The sequence below is a fragment of the Cupressus sempervirens genome, chromosome 5 (genome assembly GCF_028749045.1).
Source record: "Cupressus sempervirens isolate cs-2001-9-10 chromosome 5, ASM2874904v1, whole genome shotgun sequence".
NCBI classification, from domain to species: Eukaryota; Viridiplantae; Streptophyta; class Pinopsida; order Cupressales; family Cupressaceae; genus Cupressus; species Cupressus sempervirens.
The window spans coordinates 1,030,844,950-1,030,862,811 of NC_143122.1; positions in this window are offsets into that span (position 1 = coordinate 1,030,844,950).

The following is a 17,862-nucleotide window of genomic DNA, read 5'->3' on the forward strand; positions in this document are numbered from 1 at the left end:
AAACAGCCACAGGGGTGGTGGAATAGAGAAGTCCATTGGCAGAGGCAGTAGAATGAGCGATGCCTGGGCCGTGGTGGGAACAGGGTTCTGCACAGTTGGCACTACTAGGCGCAGCGGGGTGTAGGTGGAGCGCGGGCAGCCCCATGATGGTTTCTTGGTGGTGCCACAATGGCACAGCCTACGAGCCTTTTTTATTAATTTTTTGCTCAAAAATCCATACGATCCGTACGAAAAAGCCTTGGAATGAAAATTATTTTGCCTCCCGGAGCCCTGTCTCCAAAATCAACAAGTTTTATATGGATCCTAGCTAAAAAGCACCTTCTGAATCCAATGGTAGTGTCCATTTGGGCTGAAAGTGCTTTAAAAATTTGCTAATCCCCTAATTTGAAGAAAAAATGCACAAACAAACTAGGGTTTGTGACTCCAAATCATGACTTTAAAAATCCTTCAACGAAGCAGTAACAGGGAGGCTCTGATACCATGTTGGAGTTGATGAAATCCAACTCTGAAGATACCCAAGATCACTTGCATGTGAAAACCTATCAAAGGGAAGCCAAGGAAGGAAGAGCGTGGAGCAAGGGAATAAAACCCTAAATGGACATGAGAGACCACAAGATATTGCAACACAAGAAAATATGTATTTACAATATGCAAAAATGTGATTTTGTTGTTGATACAATGAGGGAGAGACCACTTATAAAGGCCTTATAGAATCTCTTAGAATAAGCTAGAAGATGCTAGGAGATAATTGTGACAACTAAACATACATCCACATAAGGTGGAAAGTCCTCGAACAATGTGAGAGGATAAGTATGACTTAGGAGAGAACAAACTCTCGTATTGTCAACAACTTATAACTAACTCCTAGAGTACAACTAATAAATAAATGCATTTACCTAAGTAAGCTTAAGTAAGTAGAATAAATAATTAGTAAATTAATTATTTACTCTAACATCCTTTTCTAATGCACTTGGGTGTAAAGGTTGGATGTAGTACTGCCCATAAAAATGAATGATGTCAAATGAAGTTAATGAAGTGGATCTCCATATGGAGGCTTTGATTTTGATTTCTCCTTTGTTTGGAATCATTGGTTTAGGCTGATGTTTCTTTTTGGGTCTTTTTCTCCTTTACTCTTGAACGTCTCGTGAAAATTTTAAAGAAGATGGATTCCTAGCTTGAAGCCTTTTAGTTTTGTTATGGGTTTTCTTAGGTATGCGGAGTCCCTTTTGAAGGTTTCCTTCCCTTTGGTGTTGGATGATTTTAGGGTTGACAAAGCAGTGAAGTATTTAGATAACTTTAGTAAATTTATAGTTTTTATGGGGTCTTTTTTAAAGAATGACTATGCTCTTTGTAGTGTTTTTTATTGGTTTTATGTAGGTTTTAAGTTTTAGTCTGATGGAGGTTCCATGTTTGTTGGGGGGTGTTTCATGTCAAATGGTTTTGGGGACCTTGAAAACTCCCCACTCCACTCCAAATGATCATTTGAGAGCTTATGAGTCTTTGTATTTTCACAGAAGGTTTAGGGTCCTTTTGAAAACTATTAGAAGGTTTTTGGTCCTTATGAAAACCCTTGAAGGTTTTGGGTTCCTTTAAAAAACCCTTTTGATATTTGGCTTCAGTGACTTTGTCTCCTTGGCTTTGCTAGTGTTGTTGTTGTTTTTTGTTCCATTGTAAAAGGGTTCAAGGGTTCAATGCCTTGCCAATTTTCCTATCGTCCTAATCAAATCAAAAGACCCAAAAACCCACCTTTACAAATTATTACATTGCTACCACTACCATTAAGTTGTTATTTTTAAAAGATAGAGAAAAGACTAGATCTCCCTTACATAAAAATAAGTTCAAGTATATATGCGTGATAAATAAATGAGTAATGCAAATATATATATAAGCAAGTGAAAATATTGATATTATATGCAAACATAATGATATAAGATAGGTAGACAACAAAAAATTCATAAGACCTTTTTTTCTCCATAAAATAGTCTATCAACATATTTTATATAAAATAAATGTATATTTCCACACACCTAAATAAAAAATTACTATTTTTTTTTTATGAATAGTCCTTTTCTATTAATAAATAATATACTAGTTACAATTCACAAAAAAGGTCAGTGGATACAATATCACCCCACGAGAGTTTACACTGCTGAAGCTAAAATCAACAACTATTCATCAAAAAAACTTTAAGCAACCTCTTAGGCTGCCAAAGTAGTGTTAGCTAAGGGGGGTGGTTCATCAACATCATGGAAACCCTAGTCATCCCTAAGATTGGCAGGTGGACTGAGAATAGTCTAGCCATTAGCAACATCTTTAGGGGCCTAGTCTTCATCTTTAGTATCTTCCCATGAGTGAAATAACCAACTCCAGGTGAAAAGGCCATTTACTAAAAGCAAAACAAGGAGCATCGGGAGGGGGAGCCACCAGACTAGGGGACCAATATGAGCCATAGTGAGGTGGAGAAGCTAAGCGACTTTTCCAACCACCATCGCCACCACTAGGAGAGCAATGGTAGGAAGCCTACAAGCATGGCATGTGAGAGTGGCAAGAAAAAGAGATACGCCCTTGGTGGTGGCCCCTAAGAAAAGTATGATCAGCCAAGGCATTAGGAGGCACTCTTGTAACCATACAAGGTGCGTTACTACAATTATTGAGTAGCTCCTAAAGGTGGGCCACCTCCAGAGCTACCTTATTGGCTTGGACTTGAATCTGCATCATTACCATTGGCCTAGTTATTCATGTATTAAAAATTTCTAAAATATTCTAGTGAAAATCTAGTTCCCATTCAAAATTAGGGTTGTATGCTCTTAAATCTTTGTTTCCCTAGAAGATTAATCCGTAATTTTGTGTTGTTATTCCAATGTTAAATTTTGCCCTAGAAAATCCCCAATTTAGTTTACATGATATGCTTTTTAAAGAAGTGCACAAGAAATTTCTAAAAATCATTTGAAAACCCTTTTTTATTTTCCTATGTACCTTTCAAATTTGTCTATACTACCTTACCTTACCCTATGTCTTAGCTTGAAATTATAACCCAAGCTTTTTTTTAAAATATTATGTGGGTTATGTTTTATCTGTGAAAATCAACCAAGTCATGAGGCCCTTGATCTTCCTTAAGATCAAGGGTTGTCACTTTGTAACCAAAGAAAGTTACTTGTTCTTTGTTCTTAGCAACATAGAGACATTAGGACACGTGGCTATGTGGGCCATTTTTCTTATGGCTAATGGGTGTGTCAGAATGAGATGCAACTATCCATGTCCCATTTGTGCTTTATGATAGTAGGCTAGTTTTTCAATTTACTTATGTCTGTTGTTGATCTCAAATTAAATCTAGGGTTTTTGCTATGTTGTTATCTAGAATTGCTTGATCTTTTTCCTTGGTGACTTAGCAAGAACTCGATATGTGGAATGTGGTGTGCCAGCCCTTGCAAAAAGCTACCATAGGTTCCACTCATCAATGAGTTTCCAGCTGTCTAATTTTTATTTTGTTACAAATAATAGTCCACCAAGATAACTAAGAAGGTGGGGGTGGGTGGGGGGGCAGGGTGGGGGTGTGGTCAAGGAAGTGAATTAGTTATCCAATTAAAACAAATATCAAACTTAATTAATATTAACCATTCAATCAAAGTAAACAACAACCATAACAAGATGCACATACACAATTACATAATATTTGTTAACTAGGGAAGCCCTTGATTAGAGGGAAAACCCCACTGGGAATGATTTCCACAAGATGATGTACTAATATAAATATTCCTTGTTAGAAGATGGACCCTATTAGGAGCCTATTACAACATTTAGTACATATGAGTCCCTATTAGGAGACTTTGAATCCATGTTAGGAGATTCCAACCTTGTTAGGAGTTGTAGAAGGCAGAAGGACCCACTATCTAGACAGCTTTTGGGGCAAGACTGCTGAACTCACTATCCAACTGATCTCTCAACTATTCCTTGTAGAATAATTGTAAGAATTTTCCTTAGGGAAAAATCACCCAAGACCAAGAAGCTCAACAACTAGCACAAAATAGACCAATAGAGTATGATCAAAATAACAATATGATATTCAATTGATGTACAAGTACACTATGAGTGCCTAAATATAAAGGCCTCTAGAATGCTTTTAGAATGTCTAGGAGTTAGTAATATGATAAGCCTCATAACTAAGAACATGTTCAGCAAGAGTAGATTATCCTCCATTGAGCACAAAAGTTAGTGTGATGATGAGAGGATAAGCCTACAAACGTGTATCACGTAAAATTATGTTGTAGACACCATGTGCCTAATTAAGAGTGTGAACAACTGTGTTGCCTACATGACAACTCAGTTAATTATGCAAACTCGAGTGTTGTAGACACCATGTTCTAAAATAGAGTTACTTACTCCTATGTTGTCAACAAAACAACTCATATGAGTATGCAAACTCCTAGGTGTCTAACCTAATAAATAATAAAATAATAAATTTATCCTAAGTAAACTTAAGTAAAGCATAAATAATAATTAGTTACACTAAGACACCCCCGCCCCCCTTAAGTGCAACTTAGGGGAATGCACTTAAGCTCACAAAAGATATGATGAAATGCATAATAGGTCCTGGCTACTAGGCCATGTTAGATACTGATGGAGACACAACCCAAGAACAGAATGGACACAATAGAAAAGGGAAATTATATTAACTGAGAAAATAAGCTAGTACAAATAGTATAGAGAAAATAAACTTCAGAACATGCCCTAAGGGCTTACAATAGCATAAATCTAGAGAATATTTCTCCTTTTAGCACCTCCTCTCAAACTCCACTCCAAACTACCTTTTACAATGCCAAAAATCTCCTTAAATAGACCCCGGAGGGTTAAGGACTAGGAGTACATTCTAGAAAGTGCTAGTAGGCATCCACCAACAAAATAGAAGGTTCCAGAAGCTGCATTAGAAGTCGGTGCAATTCTAGAAGAATCCAGAAATGGTAGCCAAACTTTCGAGAGGCATAACTTTTGAACCGTAGCTCCGATTGACGAACCGTTTACATTTTTGAAAAGCTCTTGAAGCGCTCTATAGCCCTATGGACCAGCTTTGCTCATCCCCCATTTTTTGACCCTTTTCAAGTTCATTTAATGCCCCAAACCTGACTTTGAAGCATTCTTAGGAGGTCTCCAAAACTCGAAAAACTGCAATAACTTTCAAACTGTGGGGCCTTTTGACCTGATTCTTTTTCTAGAATGCTCTAAATCACAATTACATTCATCTGGCCAATTCACACCTTCTAGGTCACCAAAATGATGTCCAAATTGCATGCTCCTATTTTTTCGGGATTTTCAAACACACTGATAGTGGAACTGTGAGAGTTGGAACCTTTATTTGACCCAAATGGGTATCCAAAAATGTAAAGACATGAAATAGAAACTAAGTCTAAGTACATTTTTTTTTTGGGTGACACAGGATTGCCCTTATACCTCTGGATGCTCCTGCATCAGACACCCAGGGTAGATTGAAAAGTGACCCTGTCACTTTATGGATGGTAGAGGAAATCCCAAATGGGAAACCTCAACTGCTGAAATCCAAGTTGAGTCCTCGATTGGTCATCCTTTCCATTTGACCAAATACTCTTCATACTACCTGTTTCTGGTACTCCTACCCACACGATGATATAGAATGTCTTCTATCTCCTCCTTCTTAGAAGCAAGAATTGGACATGGCTCTAACACCAGCTCCTCACCTGCACCATCATCATGATACTCTGTTAAATCTGCAATGTTGAAAATGGGAGAAATCTGAATACCATTTGGCAGCTCCACTTCATATGCATTTCCTGAGTCATGTTTCTTCAAAATTTTACAAGGGCAAAATTTCTTCATTTTCAGCTTGTTGTAAGTACCGGCTAGAAATCTTTCTTTTTGTAAGTGTACCATGACTAAATCTCCTACTTGGAATTCCTTATGTCTTCTCCTTTGATCAGCCCTAGCTTTATACTCTTGATTCATCTTGGTTATGTGTGCCTGAACCTCCTTATGTAGACACTTGATATGTTTAGCAAATTCCTCAGCTTCAGCACTTGTCCTCTCCCCTTGTTCTATCTTCCTTAGCTCTGGTGCAGTCCTTGGGCTATTCCCATATACAATTTGGAATGGTGATTTTCTAGTACTCCTATTTACAGAGTTATTATAAGAAAACTCTGCCTGTGGTAGAATCAAATCCCATCCCTTGGGCTTATCCCCAACTAAACATCTCAACAAATTGCCCAAACTTCTATTTACCACTTCTGTTTGACCATCAGTCTGTGGGTGATACGTGGAACTGAATTTTAGGTCTGTTCTCAACTTCTTCCACAATGTCCTCCAGAAATACCCCACAAATTTAGTATCTCTATCAGAAACTATACTCCTTGGAAGACCATGTAGTCTTACCATCTCTTTGAAAAACAAGTCTGCAATATGGATAGCATCATGAGTTTTGTGCATGGAATAAAATGTGCCATTTTGGAGAACCTATCAACCACCACGAATACTGAGTCATTACCCCTTTGTGTCCTTGGCAATCCAAGAACAAAATCCATACTTATGTCCTCCCATGGCCTTGATGGAATAGGCAACGGCTGATAAAGACCCGTATTGTGACTAAACCCCTTGGAAACTTGACAAACCTGGCAACTTTGTACATACTTCTTCACATCCTGTGAAATTTGAGGCCAAAAATAATGTTCTCTAAGAATGGAAATGGTCTTATCTCGACCAAAATGTCCTGCCATCCCTCCACTATGTTTCTCCTTAATCAGATTTTCCCTCATGGAACTCCTTGGAATGCACAATTGACTACCTTTGAACAACATGCCATCCTGAATCAAGTAATCTAACCACTTTGTTCTATCTACAGCAGCAAGCTCTTTACAAGCTTTCCATGCTTCAGCAAAATCAGGATCCTTGGGGTACAAATTCTTGAGTTCATCAAACCCAATTACTTCAACCTGCATTACTGTAAGCAGTGACTGTCTCCTACTTAGTGCATCTGCAACCCTGTTAGATTTTCCATTTCTATGCTTCAACACAAATGTATAACTTTGCAAGAATTCTACCCACTTCATATGCCTCTGATTCAATTTACCTTGGCTATTTAGGTACTATAATGCCTGATGATCAGTATACAAAACAAATTCCTTTGGCAATAAATAATGCCTCCATTTCGTTAAGGCCTGAACTATTGCATAGAATTCTTGATCATAAACAGAATACTTCTTCTTTGCATCATTCAATTTTTCACTAAAATATGCAATAGGCTTACCTTCTTGGCTTAATACAGCCCCAATAGTGCTGCCACTAGCATCACAATCCACTTGGAACACTTTTCTAAAATCTAGAAGTGCCAACACAGGCTGTTCTATCACCTTCTTCTTCAGCAATTCAAAACTTCTCGTAGCTGTTGCAGTCCATTTGAACTCTTTTCTATCCCCTCTTATTGTATCAGTTAGGGGTGCACATATGCCATTGAAATTCTTAATAAACTTCCTGTAAAAACTAACCAGACCATGAAATGATCTTACCTCAGTAGCAGACCTTGGAGTAGGCCATTCCAAATTGGCTTTTACCTTCTCTGGATCCATTTTGAGACCTTCAGGTGATATAACAAATCCCAAATAGACTAACTCCCTTTTTGCAAAGACACACTTCTTTAGATTAATTAACAGTTTCTCTTCCCTTAGCCTTTCAAGGACACTACGAATATGCAGTAAATGTTCTTCCAAAGTCTTGCGGAAAATTAAAATATCATCCAAATAGACAATAACAAATTTTCCCAAGAACTTTTTAAGTACCTCATTCATGAGCCGCATGAAGGTGCTTGGGGCGTTCGTCAATCCAAAGGGCATGACTAACCACTCATAAAGACCCTCCTTGGTCTTGAAGGCTATTTTCCACTCATCTTCTTCTCGAATCCATATCTGATGATAGTCACTCTTCAGATCTATCTTTGTGAAGTACTGAGCTCCACTCAAGCAGTCCATAAGATCATCCATCCTTGGTAAAGGAAACCGGTACTTGATGGTTATCCTATTTATAGCTTGAGAATCTGTACACATCCTCCACTCTCCATCCTTCTTTGGTGCAAGTACTGTAGGTACTACACATGGACTCAGGCTCTCTCGAATCAAGCCCTTCCTCAACAGCTCCTGAACCTGTCTATTTAGCTCCTTTGTTTCAGTAGGAGTCATCCTGTGAGCAGCCTTGTTAGGAAAACTAGCTCCTAGAATCAGATCTATCTGATGACTAATTTGCCTTACTGATGGCAATCCATCTGGAACATTATCAAAGATAATATCTCCAAATTCCCCTAGTAAATCTGAAACTTCAAATGGTATTTCACTACTACCTTCTTTATCTTTCCTAGGAATCAAAGCATAGCATATATGTTGATGTTTCATGCCATCTAAAAACTTCCTTCCATCAACAAGAGAAATCCTAGCACTGCTACATACCTTTTCACCTTCCTTTTTCATGGGCTTCAATTTGTGGTGAACTCCATCCTTTGTCAGAGAGTATGTGTTTGCATGTCCATCATGTATTGCATGTCTATCAAACTGCCATGGTCTACCCAACAATAGATGGCAAACATCCATCGAAATAACATCACAGAGAACTTCATCATGGTAACTCCCAATTTTGAATTTTACTAAACATTGTTCACTTACCAGGACCTTATGATCATCTTTTACCCAAGAAATCTGATAGGGCTGGGGATGTTTCTCCCTCTTGAGCTTTAGCTTAGAGATCATCTCTTCTGATACCAAGTTATCAGTGCTACCACCATCAATGATCACATCACAACATTTATCCTCACACTTGCATCTGGTACGGAACAAACTCCTCCGTTGTCTTGGTTCATTCTCACCACTTAGTAGGACTCTTTCATTTACCAAGGTCTCTCCTCTTTCTGCATCCTCTAAATGTGATGATTGTGCATCCTCATCCACATGAGCAACCCTAGCTTGGCCCTCAACTCTCCTATCTGTCCTTCCTTGTCATTGAGGGCATTCAAAGACACAATGACCTTCTTCATTGCAATGGAAATAGGTACCACAGAAGCCTCCTCTTCCTTGTCCATGTCCTCTACCTCTTCCTCTTTGATATCCAAAGTCTTGATCATGGGAGCGGTTGAAACCCTCATTCCTCTAGTTTCTGCTAGTACCCACATCTTCATTTTTCTTTTGGGTTTCATTGCGGCCTCCAGATGATCTACCGTTTCCCCTTCCTCCTTGACCGCGCCCTCGTTGTCTTCCTTCAAACCTTTTACTCAGCTTCTCTTCAACTCGTAGGGCAAACTGGTATGCTTCTTCAACGCTGGTCATTATTACCAAACTTAATTCCTCCTGGATGTTAGGTCGCAACCCACTGATATAATGAGCAACCTTCTCCTTATTTTCTTCTACATGCCTCGCTCTAATCAAGAGTCGGTAAAATTCCTCTATATATTCTTGGACTAATCTTCTTGCTTGCTTTAACCCATGCATCTTCTTAAATAGATCAAGCTCATAGTCCACAGGAATGAATTGCTTCTTCAATTTGTCCACCATGCGATCCCATCTTGTGATATTCTCCTTTCCTCTTCTAAGTCTTTCCAGTTGAACCTCTTGCCACTAGATTTTGGCATGGCCTTTCAGTTTGGCCTTTGCAAACTTAACCCTATCTGGGTCCCTTATATCCTCATACTCAAAGTATTCTTCCAGTTCATTGATCCAATCGATCAACTCATCCGGTTTCAGATTTCCTAAAAATATACCCACTTCAATTGTAGGTCTTTTCCCAAACTTAGTAATGGCCCTAAAAAGCCTTTCCTCTACAGGATTCAGAACTTCCCCATCAACTTCCTCTTCTGGTCCCATTACTTCCTCTTCATTGTCATCCTCACTATTGTCACCTGCGGCAACATTTGCTCCTCTACGAAGCTCCTCTTGCAATCCTTGTACCTGCCTCTGGAGGGCTCTAACCTCCTCAGGATCAATAGCTCTGGCCCTTCTGCCACACTCTCTTCATGGAGGCATCTTCTAACTCAAACCCACAACCACACAGTCCTGGTGCAAACTGCCTCACAGTCGGCGCTCTGTCTACACACTCAAGAAAACCCGCTCTGATACCACTTGATGGAGACACAACCCAAGAATAGAATGGACACAATAGAAAAGGGAAATTATATTAACTGAGAAAATAAGCTAGTACAAATAGTACAAAGAAAATAAACTTCAGAACATGCCCTAAGGGCTTACAATAGCATAAATCTGGAGAATATTTCTCCTTTTAGCACCTCCTCTCAAACTCCACTTCGAACTGCCTTTTACAATGCTAGAAATCTCCTTAAATAGACCTCGAAGGGTTAAGGACTAGGAGTACATTCTAGAAAGTGCTAGTAGGCATCCACCAACAAAATAGAAGGTTCCAGAAGCTATGTTAGAAGTCGGTGCAATTTTAGAAGAATCCAGAAACGGTAGTCGAACTTCCGGGAGGCATAACTTTTGAACCGTAGCTCCGATTGACGAACCGTTTACATTTTTGAAAAGTTCTCGAAGCGCTCTATAGCCCTATGGACCAGCTTCACTCATCCCCAATTTTTTGACCCTTTTTGAGTTCATTTAATGCCCCAAACCTGACTTTGAAGCATTCTTAGGAGGTCTCCAAAACCCAAAAAACTGCAATAACTTTCAAACCATGGGGCCTTTTGACCTGATTCTTTTTCTGGAATGCTCTAAATCACAATTACATTCATCTTGCCAATTCACACCTTCTAGGTCACCAAAATGATGGCCAAATTGCATGCTCCTATTTTTTTGGGATTTTCAAACACACTGATAGTGGAACTGTGAGAGTTGGAACCTTTATTTGACCCAAATGGGTATCCAAAAATGTAAAGACATGAAACAGAAACTAAGTCTAAGTACTTTTTTTTTTTGGGTGACACAGGATTGCCCTTATACCTCTGGATGCTCCTGCATCAGATACCCAAGTACAAATGCAATGTTGAAATACAATTCTCTAAAAATGAAGAATGAGAGAAAACCTCATGGGAAAAAACCTCCACCAAAAAGAGAGATATGTACAATAGAGAAGAGAAGGATCATGTGACCCCCCCGATGAAAAATCCCTCACCCCCAAGAGATATCATAAATGAAGATACTTGACCTTCGTAAAGGGTTTGGTGAAGGTTTTGGCTACCTGCTACTCTGTAGAACAATACTACAATGCAATGACCTGCTCATGAATCAGCTCTCTGATATAGTGCATATGAACCTCAATATGTTTGGTGCACTAATGTTGCACTGAATGTTTTGAGATTTCAATAGCACTCTGGTTATCACAATGGATGACTGTGGGTTTGGATACATCGAAACCTAACTCCTTTAGAATCTACTGCAACCAAATAAATTTTGTCACTGCAGTCACAACTCCTTAATACTCAGCCTTGGTTGATGAAAGAGAAAAATGGTGTTTTTCTTTTTGCTCTACCAAAAAATGGGGCCAAAACCAAGATGAAACATATATTCTAAAGTAGACTTGCGAGAATCAAGGTCCCCTGCTTAGTCAGAGTCTATGTAACCCACTAACTAAAGTCCTATACCAGCTGCATAGTGTATCCCATGTGTATGTGTACCCTAGATATAGTGTAAGATTCATTTTGCTTCCTTCCAATGAAGTTCATGTGGCTCTTGCATGAAGAAAGAAACCATGCCAACTACAAATGAGATGGCAGTGTGTGTATGTGTCAAGTAGATGAGGCTTCCAACCAGCCATCTATACAAAGTCACATCAACAAATTGAGTGGAACACTTTGTTTCTAACTTAACACTGGAAAGAAAGAGAGTAAGTGCAGCCTTGCAGTCACTTATGTGAAACCAAGCTAGAAGATCAAGAGCATACTTGGGTTGTGCTTATGTAATCCCTAATGAAGACTGGTGTATCTCAATATCAAGAAAATAGTCTAGTAGACCCAAGTCTGTCATCGAAAACTTGTCCTACAAAGTAGCCTTGACACTTTCAATAATGGATGTTGTGCTCCCTGTAATGATCAAGTAATCAACATAAAGCACAAGAAGAAAATTTGAATCATCCCACTGAAGAATGTAGACATTTGGATCGGAATGACATCTGACTAACCCTACTAAGAGAAGGAAAGAATCCATCTTGGCATACCAAGCTCTAGGAGCTTGTTTAATTCCATAGATAGACTTTTTCAATTTGCAAAGGAAGAATCCTAAATGAATCCCTATGGCTGCTCCATATATATCTCTTCATGAAGATCCCCATTCAAAAATGTGCTTTTCACATCCACCTGATGAACAACCCACAACTGAGTTGCCATTATAGCTAGTGTCAAATGAATGGAATTCATCTTTGCCACTAGTGGAAAGGTCTCAGTGTAATCAATGCTAGGTACCTGAGAGAAACCTTTTGCAACAAGTCAAGCTTTATGTTTATCAACACTTCCATTCGCTGGGAATTTGGTCCAATAGATCCACTTACACTAAACCAATTTTCTTTCCTTAGGAAGAGAGACTAAGTCCAATGTATTATTTCTCATGAGAGAATTATATTCCTCCTCCATTTCTCTATCCCATTCTAGAATACTTGATGCTTCTTTGAATGATTGTGGATTAGAAGCAACTGCAATATAGGCATGTGGGAGTGAGTTATGCTATGATCTTGTCCTTCTGGTATCTAAAGGATTTCCTGCCAATGGTCCTACTACATCCAATGTCTTCTTAGCCCATCTAGGTATGTAATACCCTGCCTAGAGATCCTTGACAAGGATGAAATACAAGCCAAGAATTTTTTTTTTTACAAGTATGAATGCACATGACAACATCATACAGGGATCACAATGATCGCAACAAAAGACTTCACCATAATCTCGGTAACCAAAAGATCTTCGAATGCCACTACCAACTGACACACACAAACAAAAGCCAACAACCACCACAACAAGATGAGGGCTCAAGAAATGACCACTCATCAACAAAACACCAAGTTGGGGTAAAATGCAGAATCCTAAAATTTGGCTAAGCCTGAAATCCTGAAGCCCTAAAAATTGGCTAAGTCTAGATTTCTAAAGCTCTAAAATTTCCTAGAATCTATAAATTATCTCTGAGAGGTTTGAAACCTATCTCAAATGATTCGTCACATATATTAAAATATATCTTAGGCATAATATACATCAAATTATACTTAAACGATATATTTTAAACCCTAAGAGACTAAAATAGAAACACAAAAACTGGATTTCAAGAGAAACCGACAGAATTCAAAATGCAATAGCATAGGGTCAAAGAACACCCAAAATGGTAGCCAAATCAACCCTCAAAAAGTTTGGAATAGAATGAAAAGTGCGCGTTGTCTGCCCGTGCAGGTTTTTACAAAAAATCGTGCGACACTTCTTACTAAGGGAGGGAAACACTTATCCTCAAGGCATGTGACACTTTACCAATGTTGTACGAAATTTCCCAAGAAGGTGTGTGACACTCTTCTAGTGTCATATGACATTTCTCAAGAAGGCGTATGATACTTTAGAGTATTGTACGACATTTCTCAAGAAGGTGTGTGATACTTTACAGTATCGTACGACACTTCTCAAGAAGGCGTGCAATACTTTTTAATGTTTCACCATGCTGAACAAATGTCTCCCAAAGAACACGAAAACACTACAAGAAACTCAAAAATACCAACAACTGACCCAAATAGAGCACCTTCACACCGGAGAGTACTGGATCCACAAAGGCTTGAGGAATGAACACTCGAGTGCAAGAACAACACAAAACGAAGAACATCTATCCATCTAAACTACAACAACAAAGAGCATATTGAAATAAACATCGCAAGGAACAAAACAACCAAACTAAGTATGTGGTTCCTCCCAACCGTCAATAGCAATATAAGACCATCGTGGGTCCTAACCATCCCCCGCGCATAACATCCCAAGCCACTGACCAGATCGTTGGTACTATCATAATAGGGACATCAGTACTAAAATGTGCACAAGAATAAGCATAAAGAAAATCTAACATGCTAGAGATAACGCATAAGATAATCCTACAATAGATAACATCACCTATCATATGCTAAACAGTAGTAAGCAAAAGATATACTACTAAATCAAATAACATCATCTAATCATATGCTAAACATCACGATATGGAAATGCATCAAGTAAACTAACATCATCTAAACATGATTAACAAGCATTCCAATGAAAGCATAAATCACAAGAAAGCATACTTTGGAACCTAAAGTACCAAGTGAAAACATCCAACAACGGTCACACTAGGACAAGACTATCTCTGTACATCGGTGCCTAGCAGTGGTGAAGGTAGCTATGGCTCCCAGCCACATGGTATCCATAGGTCCACACCCGTCATGTCGATGGAGATAAAGATCCAACCACAAACACACAAAAAGCACAACATCCAAGGCTAACACTCATGCCAGATAGTATGATGGCTGCAACCAAGAACCTAAGACAATGCAAGGAGTACAGGTCCTGGTCAGACACTAAAAAGGCTACTAAGTAGGGGTTGACATCATGGAGAGTCGCTTGGCATCGAAAAGCCCAAGCTTGGATCGTGTGTTTCAACTCCTCAACAAAGGGCCCCGCACACACATTTTATTATCTTAAGTTTTATTGCCAGTCACACATTTTCTTTAATTATCACTTATTTATCCTCTGCCAACCCTATGGGACTAAGGTCACCAGGTTGCAAGATAGAAGCCCCCTCCATATGCTACCCTACCCTACCCATGCTCATCCTACGACAAGTGCTCGTGGGCATGCATACTCCCATCCCAACCCCAATGATCATAACTTCTAAAAGTACCACGAAAGATTGGGGCTCGCAATTCACCCAACAAATGTACGCACATGTACTCGTGTGTGGCGCACCACCATCATGAAGATCAAAACACAAGGAATGGATGAGAACACAATGCAAAGAAAACACCCAACTAAAAGCAACAAGGGAAGGATGGATTCTACACGAATCCCAAGCCAATAAAACCATACATCATAAAATCACTCAACTGACCTCAATCTGAGAGTATGGATTCTACACGAATCCCAATGATGTAAGAAGACCAAAAGTTATGAACTTACTCAACTGGCCTCAATCCGAGAGTATGGATCCTACATGAATCCTAGTGTCCATGAAACAAAGCAAAGGTTCAAAAGAAAACATAACAGGTATAAAATCACTCAACTGAACACAACGTCGAGAGTACGAATGCAACACACATCTCAATGCAACATAACAGTGCAATAATGGTTTGACTGATATCTAAACAAATCATCTAGGTCCTTGACCCACATTGTGCCAAGAAAACTCGAGAAAATAGGGTGGCACGCAAAATGAGGTAAAAACCCCAAAATTTGGAAAAATTGCAAAATTAAAACCCATTTGACCCTTGGGCACAAAAACTCCCAAAAATCCAAAAATAAATGGAATCAGACACCATATGCAAAAACGGTCAGCATAATGGTGCAAAATTCCAAACCCTCATCTCGAAAAATAAGGAAATGTTCATACCTGCCCAATCGGGTAGAACTAGCATATAGAAACAAAAGGGAACACTAGTTCTCAGCCTCCAAACAAATGGCTACCAAAAATAGAAGTAGAAACAATAAAATAGGAAAGCCCTACCTCACAGCCAAAAGGGAAAAATGGGAATCTGAACAATAAAATAAATATCCCTTAGAAGTAGCTGAAAATCGTGGCAATCCAAGGTTTCCCCGAGTTGGATCTAACGAGCCCAACCTCGCGACGATCCCATGCCCATAGCTCCCACAACGAACAAAACAATGAATCCTCATGAAGAGGATTTTGGGTTTTACTCTCCAACTTTCTAATTCAAAAGTGAGAAGTGAGGAATTAAATTCCTTTTTGGATACTTATTCACTTTTCAAGTGAATAATTGATTAGGGCAAATAACCAGCCAACCTAGTTAAACCCCAAATTGACCCAATCAAAAATAGGCTATTCCTATAAACAAGAATTCATCTATGGAAAAGCTGCTAGAAATTAAAATAAATCAATTAAAAAGCCCGAAAACCCAAAAATACATAAATCTCTTTAACAACTTTCATGACAATGCAAACCTCTAAATGCACAGACATGCTTACTGGTCTAATCACATAATGCAATTGAGTTCAGATTTATATAATCACTAAAAGGTTTGAATTAAACATTTAATTAAGGATATGTCTACCACATAAGGATGACATTGGTAAAATATGAATGGTTGAATCACTAACTCCATGTGCCACTGCCAGGGATGTAAATCCTACACACTAAACAACACGTTCAAGTGCAATTGCATATAATAACATAGCTGAAGCAAAAATGCATTAAATCACCTAATTTAACCATTTATTTAATTATATTAAAATAATCTATTTACATCACTCACGTTCGCATAAAGCATAACAACTCAGGAATGAAGTAAATAACCATAACATTAAATCCATCACATAACATAATCAGAGGTATGTCCAAATACCAGATAACCAGATATCATAAAAAAAAAAACACACTGTCATCTCAAAATGGCATCATCATGCAATATGATTAACTGAATAGCATAGCAGTCTAATATCTATGATACTGGGATCAAAGAGTAACATTTGACCCTCGGGTCATCTCAAATGTAAAACATCACATAAGAACAGATATCTCTCATATCTAAATAAAACAAGGTAAATGTCCACAACACACAACCAAATAATCCAACATGAACAATCCATTCTAATTACTTAAGAGTTTAATAATGATTGTTAAATCTGCATTAAAAAAGGCATTTAAAACACATAAACAACCATAGTCATAATCATGACTAACCACTGCTACAGGAACCTAGTCCAGTGTAGCATGGTAATAGTACATAGTGCAATCTTTGCACACATCTCAAGGTAATCATGAAACAACCTCATGATACCACATTGATCCTAGTAACCACTGGCACAAACCTCAGTAAACCATAAATCACATCATAATCTCATAGATCAGTCAAAAGCATACTCAAAGAAATTGATACAGAACATAAATCCAAACACCTCGACGGTGTAGACCACGTAGGGTCACAATCATGATCCCATCACAACAAAAGATCAGCAAGGTTGCATCCATCAGGATGACTTACAGAAGTCAAATGGGAGAGGCACTACAAGGTATATTGGAAGAAGATGTTGTAGGTATATCCTCAACCTCAACTATTTGATGCCTCTATTTTGGTCGAGGACAAACATCTTCCAAGTCATTGTTATCACTATCACTCTCTTCAATGAAGGAGGAAGGAGGAGTTGAAGAAGTAAAGCTTGGACAACTTTCTTCAAAATGTACACTCCTCTCATAGAATATGTCATGTGTTTTAGGATCCATTAATTTGTAGAATTTATGTGAGTCCGCATATCCAACAAAGATACAAGGTTTTCTTTGAGCTTCCAATGCCTTGCATTTTTGTGGAGGTATTTGTGTCCATGCTAGAAAACCAAAGACTTTGAAGTTCTTAACCATAGGTTTCCTACTAGTCCATGCTTCAAAAGGAGTTATATCATCCAAAGCTTTGTGAGGACTCTTATTTTGAATATAGTCAACACAATTCATTGCTTCAGCCCAAAAGACTTGATCAATAGACTTGTTTTGTAGCATGCAAGTGGTCATCCCTTTAAGAGTTCTATTTTTCCTTTCAGCAACACCATTCTACTATGGTGTGTGGTACTGAATGCTAAAGGTCAATTCCCTCTTGAGTAAAAAAGTCTATTAGTCTTGTGTTCACATACTCCCCCCTGCCATTATCTATTAGAAGAACTTTGATGGCTTTCCTTGACTACTTTTCCACTTGAACCTTGAAGCT